The 6,116-nt window shown below is 33.8% G+C and overlaps 1 protein-coding gene across 1 annotated transcript in view; it reads left to right on the top strand.

Moving 5' to 3' along the window:
- Positions 1-465: 465 nt before the first annotated feature.
- LOC134852828 (estrogen receptor beta-like) overlaps positions 466-6,116 on the top strand; it is a 488,151-nt gene continuing 482,500 nt past the window's right edge. The window contains exon 1 of the mRNA XM_063868648.1: positions 466-492. The gene's annotated coding sequence lies outside the window, so the exon portion shown is untranslated. The remainder of the gene's footprint in view (positions 493-6,116) is intronic.

Genomic DNA, 6,116 nt, shown 5'->3' with positions numbered 1-6,116 from the left:
GTTTATGCGAAAGTTCGTATTTTTATATGGGCAATATTTTTCTTCGCAAAGCCAAAAAAAACATAAATTGAGCGGTTTTCTTATCTGTTGGGGTAATGTGTTAATGCTGTTAAACCCATAATTTGAGCCTGTTCGACATATGACTGGACCTTTCTGGTTTCAAAATGGACCTTTTTCGATTTATGATTTGGGCCGGTTTGATTCGATTCCCTGCTTTTTGACTCTTGGCTTGATCATATTTGATCCATGATTCAATTTTGGCTGGACCGGGAAGCCTTCGTTCGACCGATTCAGGGTTGGTCGAATACCAGAAGCCATTTGACTATTTCCCTCAAAAAATGAGCCAAGAACTTTGAATTTTTTAGCGCTAATACTTCTGAATTTTCAACTGTAAAAGTTAGAGTTGAAAATTTCAACTGTAAAAGTTAGAGTTGAGAAAGTTAGAGTTGAACAACAAATAGCCTAATTGTTGTGATAAACTTATTAAATAGAAACAGAGATGTCTAACGCAAATCAACCAATTGGAAATGATGAACAGCTTGAGGTATCCGAGGAAGCAAATCTACCGAACCTGAGATACCAAGATCAGACTCCGATACCAAAATCATTATCAAACCCGAAGAGACCAAATGAAGTTATGAGTCCATTAAACGAGCAAGAAAGTAAGAAGCAGAGTATTGACATAGAAGAAGCTGTCGAAAATGCCATCAACACAGCACTCCCAAAAATTCTGGAAAAACTAAAACTTGATTTGAAGAACGAATTGCAGACAGTCATAGGAAATGCAATAAGAGCCGAATGCGCAAACCTTAAGAAAGAAATCTGCGAAGAGCTTAACGACGAAATGAAAAACAGCGAACTCAGAAGTACCTTAAGGACCCTGTGCGAGACTGAACAGCAGGAAACATACAACAGACGTGACAATATTCGAGTACTGGGAATAAACGAAACTAGTAGAGAGCAGCCTGAAGAGACAATCAAGAAGATTATATCCATCTCTAAGGAGATTAATGCAAAGGTAGAGGAAGGCGACATTTCAATTGCTCATCGATTACCAGCCAAAAATGTAGCAGCCCGCCCTATCATTGTGAAGTTCTCCAGGCGCATAGCCAAAATGGAAATTATGAGGAAAAAAAAAACCTTGCGAGACAAGCCCACCACTGAAAATGTTAAAGTATTTGAAGACATCACCAGAGCACGAGTGAAGTTTCTGAAGCTTATGAAAACTGACAAGCGCATCGCATCAACATGGACCAGAGAGGGCATGATTTTATACACTCTCCAAAATAATGATCAAGTGTATAGATATCAAAATATTTTCCATGCTGCATCAGATCTTGGTTACAGTTACAATGACACCATGAATTGTTTTCGTGACTGATAATGTGAATCCCTCAATTGTGCTTAATAATGAATTATCCCAAATTACCTGTTATAATAATCAATCTGGTCATAAAGCGGATTTCTTTAATTTTTCTGTGCTACACCTAAATATCATGTCTTTAAAACCACACTATGAAAAATTGGAAGCACTTATTTTAAGTCTTGAGTCTCCACCTGATATAATTTGTTTAAGCGAAACATGGCTAAATGAAACAGATGAAGGTAAAATTTACCTGATAAATGGTTATAACCAATGCCTTATGCAAAATCGAAATGGCATGAGAGGAGGAGGAGTGATGGTTCAGGTACATAAAAACTGTAATTTACTGAAACAACGAGATGTCACATTTGAAGAGGCTTTATTCGCGGAGGTCGAAAAAAACAATTACAAATTAAAAATAGCCGTCATCTACAATCCACCAAGAATAAACAAGTTACTCTTTACTGACAAACTTGAACAGTTTCTTGAAGATAATAGCACACATTCTGACCCTTTCATTGTATGTGGCGATTTCAATATAAATACACTGCAAGAAAATCAACTCACCATTAATTACCTGAACGCTATAAACTCGAATGGGTTTGAGTATTTTGCATCAGAACCTACTCGTGTATCATTAACAACATCAACTTGTTTAGATCACTTCATCTATCAAAATATTGCAAATCCCAATTCCACGGTGTTAGAACAAGAAACTATATCAGACCACTATCCAATCCTCTTAGATTGGTCAATAAAGCAATGTAAAAAAGATATATCGATAACATTCCGTGATACATCTTTTCTGAGGAAGGCTTCAAAATGTAGAGAATTTGAAAATGAATTACAGCGTGTGTTAAGTGAACAGGAAGAAATTCTCATGGGTACCGAAGATCCCAGTGAGTCTTTTAATTTATTCAAATGTATCTTTGAAAATGTCCTAGACAAATTCGCTCCGCTAAAGGCAATTTCACCAAGAAGCAAAACTCAGCCACCATGGTTCAACAATGATCTTAAAAATCTGCGAAATAAGCGCAATGCAGCCCATCGAAGATGGAAAAATAATCCTGAAAATCCAGAAACCCTAGTGAATTTTAAAAAACAAAGACAAAAGTTTGAAAACGCCGTTAAATGCAAGAAAAGAACACATTACATGAATAAATTTAGACATTGCATTGGAGACTCAAGACAAACATATAAGTTACTCAATGAATTAAATTGTAAGAACTTAGCCCAATCAAATATTCCTGTTCTAGATTCATGCCTTCAAGTCCAAGAAAATCCATCTAATAAAGATATTGCTGACAAATTCAATGATTTCTTCACTAACATTGGAGAGAATTTGAAAAAAGAGTTGCCTAAAATAGATCCACCATGCTTACCCAAATTAAATCACTCCATGTTTCTTTTTAAGGTAACAGAACCAGAAATACACCAAATCATCTCTCAATTGGACGATAAATCGACATCTGGGGATGATTACGTCAGTAACTTAATTGTCAAATCTTCTAAAAATGCTGTTGCTCCTTTATTAACAATACTTATTAATGCGTCTTTTTCTAAAGGTGTTTTCCCTTCCGAACTTCGTAAAGCCAAAATTGTTCCAATCCACAAAGAAAAATCGCGGCGAGATGAAAACAACTATCGGCCAATTTCTTTACTAATAGTTTGGAGCAAAATCTATGAACGCGCAATGCACAACAGATTATATTCTTACTTTGAAAATTTATCCCTTTTATACAACAAACAATTCGGCTTTAGAACCAAACATAGTACAATAGATGCAGTAGCTGAATTGACAGAAAATCTAAGAATGAGAAGTCATACAAATGAAATTTATAGTTTTTTCTTGGATCTTAGGAAAGCCTTTGATACTCTCGATCATCAAATACTACTAAATAAACTGGAATCTTATGGTATAAGAGGAAATTGTAACCGGTGGTTTCAGACCTACTTATTTGAACGGACTCAACGAGTTTTAGTAAATGGACAATTCTCTGATTGGAAGAAAATAACATGCGGTGTTCCTCAAGGCTCGATACTGGGACCTTTGCTTTTCCTAATTTACGTAAATGACCTTCCATCAGCATGCAAATCAGTTGAAGTAACACTGTTTGCAGATGACACCAACCTGACGGCAATTGGTTGCCAAATAACTCAAATTAGAGAAGATATTGGCAAGCTGGATCGTTGGCTTCTCGCCAACAAGTTAATAGTTAATAGTGATAAAACAAATCAAATGAATATAAAAAGTGCTTCCAATTATCGCTTCAAGCTTAATTCTTGTAACATTATACTAAAACCCGTATGCAAATATCTAGGAATTTATATAGATTGTAAGTTATCTTATCAAACTCATATTAATAATGTTAAAATGAGACTCGGTAAACAATGTGGTATTATATCAAAACTGAGGCATTACGTGCCGCTTTCACAATTACTAGAATACTACAGAAGTAATGTTGTTCCTATAATACAATACGGAATTCTGATTTACGGTTGCTGCAGTCGAAGTTCACTGGAGTGTTTATTTCTTTTACAAAAGAAAATAATTAAATTTATGTTCTTTCGAAAGAAAATGTACTCCTGTAATGACATTTTTCTTAAATACAATTTTCTATCGGTTTTCGAATTGCATGTATACGAATTGCTCAAATTTGTTCTGCGCTCAATTAATTCCTTTCATTCAGAGAGTTTCCTTAACAATTTGTTTGTTTTTAATAATCGGCAGAGACAAACAAGAAACTCAAAATACAATTTACTATTAGAACCTCTTTGCAAGAAAAGATTTGAACGTTTTTCTATCCGATATCGTGCTTGCAAGCTTTTTAACTTATTGAGACTGCAAAATATAATTCCTGAAAATATTGAAAGTTTTTCTGAGACAAAAGTAAAAGTGTTTTACCATAATTTCAAAAATACATTTTTGTTGCAAAACGACGAACTAACAAAACTTATCTACGATTTGTAGTACTTTTTCCCTTTTTCCTTTTTTCTTTAAAATGATTATCGTTGGTTAAATGCTACCAGGCAACTGCTCTAGCTTCCGATTCTCGTGCTAAAATATGAAGCTCTAAATCCTTGTAGTTTAGGAGATATGGCCATTTTTACGATTTTTCGAAAAATATTAAACACTTAGTAAAAAAAAAAAAAAAAAAAAAAAAAAAAAAAATTATTTTTCTTAAAAATTATTTTAAAACTCACCTGCGACCGTGAACCTGGTTGTCTTAAGTTAAAGTTGATGGGCTCTTTCAGTAACGCCAACAAAAAATTTTAACTTACGGAAGTAAACCTACTTCAAAACTTTTTTTTTTTTTTCAAATTTCGTTTTTTTTTTTTTTTTTTTTTTTTTTTTTTTTTTTTTTTTTTTTTTTTTTTTTTTTTTTTTTTTTTTTTTTTTTTTTTTTTCATTAAATATTAGTGTTAAATCTTTATGTTTGAACAACTTAAGGGTAGACCCTGGAGGACCTTTAGGTCCCGTTGTCTATCCTCTCTAAGTCGCATCATTTAACTTAAATTATAAATATATTCAATGTTGTATTTAATGCTGATTAGAGAAATAAATTCTTTCTTTCTTTTTCTTTAGAGACAGGTGTAGACTTAATTACAAGCTTGGAAAATTGCTCATCAACATCCATCCTAAATTTTGTATAGAAGAAAATTTTGTCTTTCCCTTTATGCGACCTAAAAGATTTAGAATAACAGTCGTTTTTTTGTCTGCCTAGAACTCTCCTAAACAAAATGATCTGCTTTAACACACTCCGGAAAAGCAAAAAACTGACGTAAAAAACCGTAAGAAAAAATAGTTGTCCGTAAAAAGTAGTAAGATAATCAAAAACATTAAGGTTAGAATCAAACTTTGATTAAGGCGCACTGTATTTTTCGTGGCAAAAGTAGGTGTAGCAAAAACTCTTGCTGAGATTTGATATTTGATTTTCTGTTCGAAACGGCATCAAACAGTTTTTATAAGCAAATAGTCTGAAAAACAAAAACGAAAAAAACTTTGACGTTGAAAGTTATCACTGTAGCTCAAATCGAGAAAAGAAAACCTACTGTATGAATGGTGTATTGTTAACTTGGTTGGCAACTCGAAACTTCCGACAGCCAGTTAATTTATCAAATTAGTTTTTCATTATCAAAAAAGCTAGGGAAAAAAAATTTCCGCCACCTGGCGACGTATTATCTGGCTACAGTGCCATCTCCTCAGCCAATTATCAAAAACAGTTTCCATTTTCAGTCAACCAGCGCGGAGGACTAACCTGAAGGTAAATTATTTATACTAACTTTTGTTGTGATTCCAGAATTTCAAATTAATAAAAGTACTGCTAACTTCAATTCATTTGGACACAAAAACTTCCCCATGGTTTTTAAAATGATTGCTTTGGATTATGGAAATGATCGTTACCCAACTTTGAATGAAATTAGTGCAGTTTGTGTTTTTTTGTCTGCGTAGAGAAGGTGCAAATCGCAAACCTCGACCCGGGCAATTCTGTTGGCAGGTCACACCAACACATATTTCTTAATACTTTTGCTGTTTTGATGTCTTTACATTAAGCAACACATTTCAGAAAGTGGGCATTTAAATGCCCATTTTCTGAAATATTTTGTTTGATATAAAAACAGCAAAAGAATCAAAGTAATACAAAGTTTGTGTTTGTGCGCCCTGCCATTAAAATTACTCGGGTCCAGGTTTGCGATTTATGTTTCGGTCGGTTCGATCAAAAACTAGTAGATGTCTACCGCCTGAAACCAG

Source organism: Symsagittifera roscoffensis, chromosome 8 (assembly GCF_963678635.1).
Source record: "Symsagittifera roscoffensis chromosome 8, txSymRosc1.1, whole genome shotgun sequence".
Lineage (NCBI taxonomy): Eukaryota > Metazoa > Xenacoelomorpha > Acoela > Convolutidae > Symsagittifera > Symsagittifera roscoffensis.
Note: the sequence above shows the minus strand (reverse complement) of the source record. Positions and strands in the feature narration are given on the sequence as shown.